This window comes from Sinocyclocheilus grahami, unplaced genomic scaffold (genome assembly GCF_001515645.1).
Source record: "Sinocyclocheilus grahami isolate Dianchi unplaced genomic scaffold, SAMN03320097.WGS_v1.1 scaffold216.1, whole genome shotgun sequence".
Lineage (NCBI taxonomy): Eukaryota > Metazoa > Chordata > Actinopteri > Cypriniformes > Cyprinidae > Sinocyclocheilus > Sinocyclocheilus grahami.
Window position 1 is genome coordinate 407883 of NW_015505395.1, and position 13202 is coordinate 421084.

General features: G+C 32.8%; 1 long non-coding RNA gene and 1 pseudogene across 1 annotated transcript; both read left to right on the plus strand.

The window, feature by feature from the left end:
• LOC107596266 (CUGBP Elav-like family member 5) overlaps positions 1-1597 on the plus strand; it is a 173678-nt pseudogene extending 172081 nt beyond the window's left edge.
• Positions 1598-1973: 376 nt separating this feature from the next.
• On the plus strand, positions 1974-5420 carry LOC107596224 (uncharacterized). The gene is made up of 2 exons (XR_001610340.1): positions 1974-2046; positions 5142-5420. It is a non-coding gene; the product is annotated as an uncharacterized lncRNA (long non-coding RNA).
• Positions 5421-13202: the final 7782 nt, after the last annotated feature.

Genomic DNA, 13202 nt, shown 5'->3' on the forward strand with positions numbered 1-13202 from the left:
GTGTCTGTTTCAGGTCCCGAGGGCTGCAACTTGTTTATCTATCACCTGCCACAGGAGTTCGGCGATAACGAGCTAATGCAGATGTTTCTTCCGTTCGGATCTGTCATCTCGTCAAAGGTGTTCATGGACCGAGCCACCAATCAGAGCAAATGTTTCGGTCAGACACACCTCCCTGCTTTCAAACATACACTGGCATCTCTGTCATCAGTTAATACTACTTACTACTGTTCAAAATTTTAGGGTCAAGAATGCATTAAACTGATCAAAAGTGACAGTTAAAGACTTGACTGTAATTTTACAAAAGATTTCTATTTCAAATAAATGCTTTTGAATTGTAAAAAAATAATAAATAAATACAGTTTCCACAATGACATTAAGTAGCACAACTGTTTTTAACACTGAAGACTGGAGTAACGATGCTGAAAATGCAGCTTTGTATTACAAGAATCTATCTATCTATCTATCTATCTATCTATCTATCTATCTATCTATCTATCTATCTGTCTGTCTGTCTGTCTATCCATCTGTATTTGTGTGTGTGTGTGTGTGTGAGAGAGAGAGAGAGAGAAATCTGTCAATATAGGAACAATGTATATTATATTATTGTTTTGTTGCCACGCAGAGTTCTGATTATTAAAAAAAAAAAATCAAATACAAGCATATGGCTTCCCTTATAAAAATCTATTGTGACACTTGTATTTGTGTGTGTGTGTGTGTGTGTGTGAGAGAGAGAGAGAGAAATCTGTCAATATAGGAACAATGTATATTATATTATTGTTTTGTTGCCACACAGAGTTCTGATTATTAAAAAAAAAAAATCAAATACAAGCATATGGCTTCCCTTATAAAAATCTATTGTGACACTATCATTCTGACTTAAACCATGCATTAGGTTTCAGTTGCTAACACGTTAGCAGCCATTTGGCAATCAACCCATTTTATTTGCACACCAAAGCCAATTTCAACATGCATTCAGTGTTTGCCAAATGTTCATTTTGGACCGAGGGTGCCATGCAGCCCATGATGTGCCACGGCCCAGATGTGTGTGTGTGTGTGTGTGTGTGTGTGACCGTAGTGAGTTTAATGAAGGTTTATTGGTCTCCTCACTCACCCCAAAAGCCTTGACTGTCTGGAATCACATATATTTATATTCATTCTTCTCAGACTACACAGGCGGCTCTCGGAAACATGAACCCTCCGCAGAAATCAAGCCGTTTCTCTCCCTCTCTCTCCCATTAGTTTAATTTGATTCAGTCCTCTCAGTTTATTCATTTCCTTGAGGATTTGTTGTCCATTTCCTTCCACATGAATTAAAAAGGAGTAAATTTGGACATTTGTGGACGTTATATTGCAGGGACTGTAACATACGCACACATGAACAGCACAGTCTCTCTCAGACTCTGTTGCTCGGTTTCTCTCTCGTCTGCAGGCTTTGTGAGCTTCGATAACCCCGCTAGCGCTCAGGCTGCCATCCAGGCCATGAACGGCTTCCAGATCGGCATGAAACGCTTGAAAGTGCAGCTGAAACGGCCGAAGGACGCCAGCCGTCCATACTGACCACAAGCAGGGATGCATACGTGCACTCTCAGCCATTAGGAGAGGTGGGCACACGCATCAGAAAGTCAATATTTTAATAAAGCCAGAGCTGTCCATCATAATGTACTGCAGGCTCATGTAAAGTGTTTCGTTACACTCAGGGGCGTAGCCATCATTTCAGAAGTGAGGGGGACAGAAGTGACAAATGTAATCGATTAGACCAAAATAAATAAATAAATAATATTAATAGTAGTAATAATAATAATAATAATGAATAAAAAAATTATTGTCTCTTGTGTACGACGGTGTTTTAGTGTCATGTTAAAAAAATTACAAAAAATCTAAGATTACAAGATTAAAGTCGTAATGTTTCGAGAATGAAGTTGAAATGTTTCGAGAATAAAGTCGAAATGTTTCGAGAATAAAGTCGAAATATTGGCCGAAGGACGCCAGCCGTCCATACTGACCACAAGCAGGGATGCATACGTGCACTCTCAGCCATTAGGAGAGGTGGGCACACGCATCAGAAAGTCAATATTTTAATAAAGCCAGAGCTGTCCATCATAATGTACTGCAGGCTCATGTAAAGTGTTTCGTTACACTCAGGGGCGTAGCCATCATTTCAGAAGTGAGGGGGACAGAAGTGACAAATGTAATCGATTAGACCAAAATAAATAAATAAATAATATTAATAGTAGTAATAATAATAATAATAATGAATAAAAAAAATTATTGTCTCTTGTGTACGACGGTGTTTTAGTGTCACGTTAAAAAAAATTACAAAAAATCTAAGATTACAAGATTAAAGTCGAAATGTTTCGAGAATAAAGTCGGAATGTTTCGAGAATAAAAATTAAAGTTATAATATTTTGAGAGTATATTCTAGCCTTTTGCACATGCAAATGGCCCGGATTGGGAGCACCGGGAGATATTCCAAAGTCTCAGCTTTCAAAATCTGTCAGTTGTAAAGTGAAATACAAACAATATATTACAATAATGTGTTATTTTCACGCTCTTTAATGTGGCGTGACAGATCGCTGTATTCGCTTCAGTTTAAGCGGCATGTAAGTCTTTCCGATTACAATAATGAGACATTATTTTCATTATAAATTAAGCTATACTGTTTTTTCATGCCTTCTGATGTTCCTTCACTTTTATATTGTGCTATAAACTTGAAATAAAGAGGAAAAACATTTATAATTTGTATTTCGTGATAAAACTGACAGAATTAGAAAGCTGATCTGTGTTATATTAAAAGCAAACAAAGCACAAAATGATTGCGATTACTGGATGGCTGGCGTGCTACAAATAATGAATGGAAGACGTTAAATATTATGTCCAATCATTTACTGTATTATATCATGAATAAAACAGCTTGTGAATAGTCACTTACATGTTATAGCCTACAGGCTACCTCAGAAAAGAAAACAATATAACTTATGTTAACTAATGTTAACGTTTTATTAATTAAATAGGCTACATATGAGGAATAAATGTTTAACAGACGTTTTTGCGGAGTAGGTGGTGAAATTTTCACAAATTTTGAATTTTGGAATTTTCACAAAGAAAACAGTATAATTTAATGAATTGGTTCACATAAATACAGCGATCTGATCATTAGAGAGCTTGAAAAACACATTATTGTAAGACACATCATTTGTGTTTTGCTATAAAACTGATTTTGAGACTTTATTCTCGTAATATTTCGACTTTATTCTTGTAATATTTCGACTTTATTCTCATAATATTTTGACTTTATTCTCGTAATATTTCGACTTTATTCTTGTAGTATTTCGACTTTATTCTCGAAACATTTCAACTTTATTCTCGTAATATTTCGACTTTATTCTCAAAACATTTTGACTTTATTCTCGAAATATTACGACTTTAATCTCGTAATCTTAGTTTTTTTTTTTAACGTGGCACTAAAACGCCGTCGTACTTGTAACTATTTTGTCTCTTTGAATTTAAATTTAGATTTATTCACAGTGGCCCTTGAAAACCACTACGTGAACACACTTGCCCGAATAAAGTGCGGGGAATGGATTTACATTTTATTAAAAGTGAGGGGGTTCTTTGACTTTGCAAGACAGCATTAATAGTGTTTAAATTGTGTCTTTTCTCTCTAAAAACTGTCTAAACAAATGTGCTAATGTTTTTAAAAGCATGCTGTAAAGATTAAGTACATTACATTGTAATTACCTGCAAGCGAATAATATCAGGCCTTAATTTTTCTGATTTATACATTTAAATAATAAAATGATAACATATAATATTTTGATGACTGATTTTACTAGTATTTTTGACAACAACAACAACTAATTTTGTTTTTAAATTACATTTTTATAATAATAATTGTTGTTGTTCTTATTGTTGTTGTTGTTGTTATTATTTTATTAGTATTAATATCAATTTAATTTTTTATAAAAATGAAAAAATAATTAAGATAATAATAATAATAATTATTATTATTATTATTATTACAAATCATAATTGTAAATTATATAATATTTTGATGTATGATTTTACTAATGTTTTTGACAACAATAATGATGATGATGATTTTATATTTTAAATAAAAATCAAATAATAATAAGAATTATTATTATTATTATTTAAATCAAATTAAAATCCAAATTAAAATAAAATAATATTATTATTGTTGTTGTTATTGTTTTTGTTGAAACAACATTATTATTAATAATTTTTCATAAAATAAAATATCAAAGTAATATAAAATATATTTTAATTAAAATGAAAATTAAAAGTAAATAAAAATTAAATATATATATTTTTTAAATAAAATTTTTTATAATAATAACAATTATTCTTATTATTATTATTATTATCAATAATAATAATAATTTAATAATATTTTTTTTATATCAGCCATCTTAACCATTATAATCGGCCACAATGAGACATAATAATCAGTTATTATTATCATTGTTGAAACAACATTATTATTAATAATTTTTCATAAAATAAAATATCAAAGTAATATAAAATATATTTTAATTAAAATTAAAATTAAAAGTAAATAAAAATTAAATATATATATTTTTTAAATTAAATTTTTTATAATAATAACTATTATTATTATTATTATTATTATCAATAATAATAATAATTTAATAATATTTTTTTTTTATCAGCCATCTTAACCATTATAATCGGCCACAATGAGACATAATAATCAGTTATTATTATCATCAAAATGTCTGTATCGCTACATCCCACGTTTTGAGTATAAAAGCTTGTGCTGAATGAAGTAATCTCTTCTTTAAAGTCGTAAACTTCTCCGCTAAACTCTTCTGGCAAACAGTCAAATGTTTTCTTGAAGCTGCAGAGTGGATGATGCAATCCATCGGCACACCTGTATCATGTCATCTCTCTGGGTGCTTCTATCATGTTTAATGTGATGTCAAGAGCGCAGGCCTGAGTTTGAGCTTCACACGGCTCCGGCTGTGCCTGATGGCTCCTGGTTTGACATGCAGGTATCAAGCTGTCAGCATGTAGCTGAGCTGTTTTCCTCCTCTGCTGCTGCTGTCTGTCTCCCGAGTCAAACTCTGACATTTCTCTCTCTCTTTCCCTCTCTCTGGCAGGTTTTGAACAGTTGTAGTCTTGACGTTTTGACGGATGGAAACTTTTCTTGAAAAACTAACACATGAAAAAAAAAAAAATGAAACAAAAAAACAACAACACAAAAAACACACGAAGAAGCAAACAAAGTGGAAAAACAAGCGCATAAGGAAGGGCGTTTCGTGAAGCATATCGCATTTAACGAAAGCGTGTGTTTCCACGGCGATGAAAGACTGGCGTGACGGGGGACGACAGCGACGGCGGAGACGAGGACGAAAACAAATAAACTGAAAACTTTTTTCTCTTTTGAAAAACACTATATACCCAACACTTTGGAAGAACAGTGCATGGCTGGGACTGGTAGAGTTCGCTAAAGCAAAAGACGGATCCATGCACATATCAAAAGACAGTTGTAGCTTTTACTCGCGTGGAATAATGAGGGTTTAACGGTAAAATGTGTAGATGACACTGACACAGTATAACGAACTCTCTTTCTCTCACCCGTAGGGACCAGAGGACCAAATCTTTTTCATCTCTGTCGGTACCGTAACCATGTACAATATTGCCACCGAATGATTATCTTGCGCGACATACATGCTACTTCATATAATATGCCAATTAAGAGTTAGACACAATTAATTCAGGGTGTATAGTGTAGGTTTATGGGGACTTGGGGTGGTTTTATTGAAAACCTTTGGCAAAAAACTAGTTTCCAGGTTATGGGCGCAAAACCGTCTAAAGGATATTGATAGATTATGTTTAGTGGGGTATTTTAGGCTATTGTTATAGACTATGAAGTGTGTTGATATTGATTTGGGCACATTCGGAATTACTGTTCATCGCCACGTCTCGTTTCAGAAAGCTGCCGGGTGGAGAAAAGGGCATTTGATCCATCGCGATATCATTTATTTCATGCATCATACTGTAAACAATTGACCACAGCAAACACATAACCACACATGGATATTTTTTGCCAAACAACAGCTCTTGTTTTTGAGCTAAACAATCACAAGGAAACGTCACTCTGGTGATAATTTCACCAAAAGTCTCCGCAGCTGTTTTTAATTTTGAATATGAGGATTTCATAAAGTCTCAATTATCTTTGGTTTGTTATTGACTTGTTTTTCTTTTGTTTTGCTTTGCTTTGCTTTGTTTTTTTATTTGTGTTTTGTTTCGTTTTGCTTTTTGTTTTGATTTGATTTGTTTTGATTTGATTTGATTTGTTTTTTGTTTTGTTTTTTATGTTTTTTTGCTTTGCTTTGCTTTGTTTTTTGTTTTGATTTGATTTGTTTTGTTTTGTTTTTATTTTTGTTTTTGTTTTTGATTTGTTTTTTGTTTAGTTTTTTTTATCTGTTTTTTATTCTGTTCTGTTCTGTTTGCTTTGCTTTGTTTTTTGTTTTGATTTGATTTGTTTTGTTTTGTTTTTATTTTTGTTTTTGATTTGTTTTTGTTTAGTTTTTTTTATCTGTTTTTTATTCTGTTCTGTTCTGTTCTGTTTTGTTTTGCTTTGCTTTGCTTTGCTTTGCTTTGCTTTGCTTTGCTTTGTTTGTCAGCTTACCAAGGTCACAACAAGGCTTACATTTAAATTATTCTCATTGTATTGTATTTATTTTTTATCAGCTTACCAAGTACACAGCAGGGCTTACAGTAAAATAAATTACTCTCATTTGTTATTTATTTATTCATTCATTCATTCTGTTTATTTTAATGTTAAAATAAAAGTCTCACATTAACATTACTATCAGTTTATGCATGTTTTTATTTATTTATTTATCACATTGTATCATATATGTTAGCTCACTTACCACTTATGTGTGTTGCATTAAGTTAGTTTAAAACAGTGCTGAATACCCAGCTTCTGTTCTGTTTTGTTTTGTTTTGCTTTGCTTTGCTTTGCTTTGCTTTGTTTGTCAGCTTACCAAGGTCACAACAAGGCTTACATTTAAATTATTCTCATTTTATTGTATTTATTTTTTATCAGCTTACCAAGTACACAGCAGGGCTTACAGTAAAATAAATTACTCTCATTTGTTATTTATTTATTCATTCATTCATTCTGTTTATTTTAATGTTAAAATAAAAGTCTCACATTAACATTACTATCAGTTTATGCATGTTTTTATTTATTTATTTATCACATTGTATCATATATGTTAGCTCACTTACCACTTATGTGTGTTGCATTAAGTTAGTTTAAAACAGTGCTGAATACCCAGCAATCAGTCTAATGCAATTCCTACAGCGCTATCACTATTTAAAACTATTTAACTGAATTGTTGCTCCTGCTACTTCTGTACTGCGTTCCCCAAACACGTGAGAACATCTGAAGATAACTGAGGCTTTATACTGAATCCTCCGAAATTAGGTTAAAAACAGCCAGAGAAAGATGTTTTGCTGGTTCATGCAGCAGTGATGTTTCCATTGTGAGAGTGGGCTGTTTTGAGATATAATTCAGGAAAACCTTTCATTTAGAAACAGCCTAAAATCGTGCCATAGTAAAGCTTTGAATTTGTTTCAGTGGCTTACACTGATATGCTGTTTGCCAGAAGGGCCTTCTAGAACATTTATATTAGACAAATCAAACCATATGACAGCATAAAACACAGTACACCGAGAGATCAGCAATCTCTGAACATTTCTATAGCCTTGAGAGGCACTTTTAAAGACAGTAGTTCTCCTCTATTCATGCTTTATTCAGGTATTTCATGTGTGATTACACTTAAATGAACTTCGTAATTGCTCATAGTTACACTGTATTGTGCATGCCTATGTAAACGTAGTACTTATGTAGAGCCAGGCCACAGTTATGGCCTAAATGACTGAGAAAAAGAAGAGAAGTGATGTAAAGGAACAAAAATGTATGAAAAATAGTGTTTAGAGGTGAAAACGTTTAGAAACAAACCAGTGAGGCCACATCACCACTACAAAACATGGGAACATTTATTTTAAAGTCAACATGAAATCAAAATCGACCCCGTTTACTTTCTTAATACGCGTTCCTAGTCTTATTTTGAACGACTCACCAGTGCACATAATTGCAAATAAATAAATACATTCATGTTTACTTAGAAATATGGCACATTACGGAAGTAAAATGGGTTGCAAATGCTGTTTCATGTTGACTTTGACATCATGCTTAGTTGTTTTGACCCACAGAAACGTTTAACTTTTTGGACCAAACCTGTTATGTTAGATAGCAGAATTTTTTTCACGCACAGCCTGCCATGATCAGTCAACCATGCAAATGTGTCACCTGCCACAACAGCACAATTTCTCCATTGTGAAGACATTTTCTCCAGTCAAAACAAGCTATACTTTCTCTGTGCCGTCGTCCCATTAGTGTTTTGTCAGGAGAAGAGAAACGCTGCCTCTCGTCTAGGAGGTTACGTCAGGACGTCTGAGTTCTTGAAGCTAATATGACTGGACAGCACACATTTCACTCTGGAACCTGAAAATGATCAGTCTCACTATTAATATTCAGGGGACAAAGTGGATCTTAAGTGCTTTACAGGTCAAACAAGGTACATGTTTTAATATTAAGACAGAAATGAGCAACGTTTTGGATCATCGTATGGTTACTTTGATGTGTCAACACAAAACATGAATCAGTTATGACAGGTTTCCTTTTAGAAATGGGAAAATCTCATGAAAACATGTTCAACAGTTCCAATATAAAAAAAAAAATTTTTTTTAAACGTATTTATTTATGCTGTACAATATATATGATACCATAAATACATTTTTAAAAATTCTTAATATATATATATATATATATATATAGGACATTTTGACAGCAATTTTGAGGACCATTGTGATATTTTGACATTAAGCACATTTTACCGTCATGCAAATTCTCATTACTGCAATGCAAAAAGCATTATTATACGAGTCATCATTATACTATTAGTTTTGTTATTGACATTATTACTTACTGTAATAATATCCAAAATAAAAAGTGGAAATAGCTTTAATACGATAATGTTTATGTTAACGACAAATGCTATAATGATGTATACATACCTTTCATTTTTTCATAGTAATGATCAAGAGATTTTTATTTGTTAATAAGAATTTGGGACAAAAATTTCCTTTATTGTCATGAAAAATAATGTCACAAAGTGCAAAAAAAAAAAAAATTGTAATGGTCTTAAAATAGACTTTCTTTTTTCATCACTGATACGGAATGGATCATTAAAACTAGTTGGAGTCCAGCAGGGTCCTCAAACACAAACATAAACACACACACACACACATATATATATATATATGGCTAATAGTTGCACAAACATTCCAGTTCCTATCGCTCCAGCGGGACGTCTGCCATCTGTCTGTCTGAACTCAAATTAGTGCTCAGGGACAGAGCAGCTTTTCAACTAAACACTGATCAGATGATCACAGCGGAAGGTCACTATAATCAACATTCAAGGGCACAATTCTGTTCACTTCTACATCTTCCATTCATTTTATTTTTTTAAATACTGTAAAACTGAACTGTAAAACTAACTGGAGAGTGCCCTCATCATTCTGAGACGGGACCCAGTGAGATCATGGATGTGTTTGGAAAAGCCTACTAACATACTCTTCACACTGTTTTTGCAGTATGCATACTGTTTTTTTTCTCTACAACATTAATTAAATACACAGTATGCAACAAAGCAATACCCTAGCAAATGCATATCAATGCATTAAAATCAATATTATACACTGTGAGGAATGCTTTTTTGAAGTTAATAAAGAACCTAAGATAAATAAATAAGCTAAGTAAATACAATTTACAATAAAATACAATTTCAGTTTTTCTACTTCAAATTTTCATGTTTAATTCAGTGTGTTACTTTCCGTTTCTTTGTAATTATTTGTGAAATTTACACTCTACACCTAATTTCTCTAGTGTAGTTAACTAAAAATAAAACCATAGAAAATAAATTTTTACTTTAAAATAAATATTAACTGAATAAAATAAAATACTTTTTGCAATATTTCAACTTGATATAGGCCTACTAAAATAACTAAAAATAAAATAAAAATTAATAAAAACTATATAGACATATTTTAATATATATATAGAGAGAGAGAGAGAGAGAGAGAGAGAGAGAGAGAGAGAGAGAAATGATAAAAACACAAAAAATTACTAAAACTTTTAACTAAAATTCAAATGAAACCTATATAAACCACTATATAAAATTAAATACTAATTCCCAAAAGTAACAGAAACTATAATATTATCTCAATTATACAAAAATAACACTGATTCATACAGAACGACTTAGCAACCACATAGCAACACCCAACTTTTGCATTGGTTCCACTCACATTTTCATAAGAAAATATACTACTACTTTTACTACTATGCTGGGGGGAAAATCGGTGTTGGTTTAATTGGATTTAATTTTCACTGCTAGTAAATTTCACAAATAATTACAAAGAAACAGCTTGTAACACATTGAATTAAACATGAAATTTTGAGGTCGAAAGACTGAAATATACATACTCCAATAATGTTTATTTACGACTTTGAAAAATCCTTTTTCAGTGTGTTTGAAAATGTGTCATTGCATACTGTCTCACAGATTGACATTTGACAAAAAAAAAATAATAATAATAAACAGTACACTAAAAAATGCTGGGTTAAAAAGGGACAAACCCAGCTATTGGGTTGTTTTGACCCAGCGGTTGGGATGTTTTGAATCAACCGCTGGGTCAAAACAACCCAATAGCTGGGTTTGTCCCTTTTTTAACCCAGCGCTGGGCTATATTTAACCCAGCATTTTTTAGAGTGTATGAAGTGTGCATTTAGCAGTGTATACTATTCCATTCCTTTCCATTCGTAACAACAGAACATTCCTAGCCGTGCGCAGCTGATCCACGGAATGGCACATGCAATTTTTAGTCTGGATGTTTCTAAACCTGTGGTTCATACATGCTGTACAAACATGAATTCTCATGCTCTATTTTAATTTTTATTCTATTTATTGCCAAAAAAAAAGAGAAAACTAGTTCTTCTTTCATAGCTTGCCCTGCCTATAGTTCTTTAAATCACATTTGTGCATGCTAATTGCTAGAGACGTAGAGAGACATTTTTGTAGGAAAAGACATAGAAAGCATAAAAATGCACTGTTTTTGGTTTTGATTTTCAACCAGTACCTCCTTGGGTAACAGTCAAAGCTTCAAGGTGAATAGCGGCGGTCACGCTTTATAGTTTTTAAGCGTGCTATCATGCAGTAAGGATATCATGGAAACCTAGCGCTGCGTTTGGATTATTGCCAAAAAAAAAGAGAAAACTAGTTCTTCTTTCATAGCTTGCCCTGCCTATAGTTCTTTAAATCACATTTGTGCATGCTAATTGCTAGAGACGTAGAGAGACATTTTTGTAGGAAAAGACATAGAAAGCATAAAAATGCACTGTTTTTGGTTTTGATTTTCAACCAGTACCTCCTTGGGTAACAGTCAAAGCTTCAAGGTGAATAGCGGCGGTCACGCTTTATAGTTTTTAAGCGTGCTATCATGCAGTGAGGATATCATGGAAACCTAGCGCTGCGTTTGGACTCGCTGGACATGCTCTTCAGAGTCTGGGCTATTTTGGGTGTATGTTTTCCAAACTGTGTTTTTTATTCATACGATGTTACTACCTGAACTAAGCCATGTCCTCTTCCTTCATACTCCCCATATACTGCCATAGTCCTCTGCTAGAGCCAACGCTGCATACAGTATCCAAACATACAAACCTCAAGCTTTTCATCCGTGTTTGCTTTTCTTTCCCGCGTTTTTGATGGAATGATTTGTTCCAGCCAATACTCCGAATGTTTTGTACAGAAGAAAATGGTTTAGGATGTTATAGATTAATCTACTGGTGTGATATTCCTATGAATGGTTCTCTTTATATATGTCAAGGTAATGAATGCAAAGGGACGGGCTCATGAAATCTGTATTTGCTGGGGATATTGATAGCACAGAACGCTTCTTTCAGGTACAATGGGGAGTCGCGCAAAAGCTCCCGGCGTTTTCTGTCGTGACTGATCCGGGATCAGCTCTACAGGTGAGCTGGAAACCAACACGAGACCTGAATCGGCGACAGAAAACAACTGGGGTCGGCTTTGCTTTGGACGATTGTGTATCTTAGGGTTTCTTAGCACAATATACAAGATGTAGATGTACAGATGTAAGCTAAATATGAATCTATGTTTAAATGCTATTTAGGGAAGTGTGGGACACGACCAGATGTTCCTGTAACGTCTGTACGATGAGTTTTAAGCCCTTCTCTGGAGCTGTAAAGGAGCAAACCTTCCTTTTCGTTTCATTTTTGAAGAACAATAGACCAGTTTTGTCCCATTACCTTCCCTCTTGAACTTGCTGCTTTGACAATTAAATGTGTAAAAGGTTTTAATTACGGTGATCTATTTATTGTTTCGGTCATTAATTTATTTGATTATTTGTATTATTAGAATTGAATCATTTGCATTGGTTTATTTATATATTTATGTATGAAATTTTAAGTTTATCATTTCTGACATATGTATAAATGATGCTTATTGGGGCTTTTTCTGTCTTTCTTCTTTTTTCAATTTTACAATAAAAATGATAAATGCATACCAGCTCTCTCGGATCGTTGTGTTGATGCAGTCGCCATGGAATCTTAATAAAAGATTGGAATGAATTCTGTTTGAAAATTAAAATAAATAAATAAAGAGGGGGAAAATAAAAGATACAAAAACTTTTCACATTTTACATAGATTTAACACAACATTTAAAAATAAAATAATTTGTTTTTTTCATCAGGATGTCAGACAATTTGCATGCACACAATAATCAAAATTAAGTTTAATACAGTGTGAATATACAGTATATCAAAATCTAATTCTGCCTTAAATGTAAGGCTTTAAATATTTGTTTTTTTTCTATATATTTTTGGTCTCTTCTGTTCAACCCCATATTTTACACTCTTACAGTATTTCAGGAAGTGGCATCATCAAAGTTTTTTTTGACCACATGGACATTAAACAAGTTTGGTTCTCTTAGTGTTAATAAAAAAAAATTAAAAAAGATAAAGCCATTTTAGTAATTTTATACCAGGGCTATTATTGTTA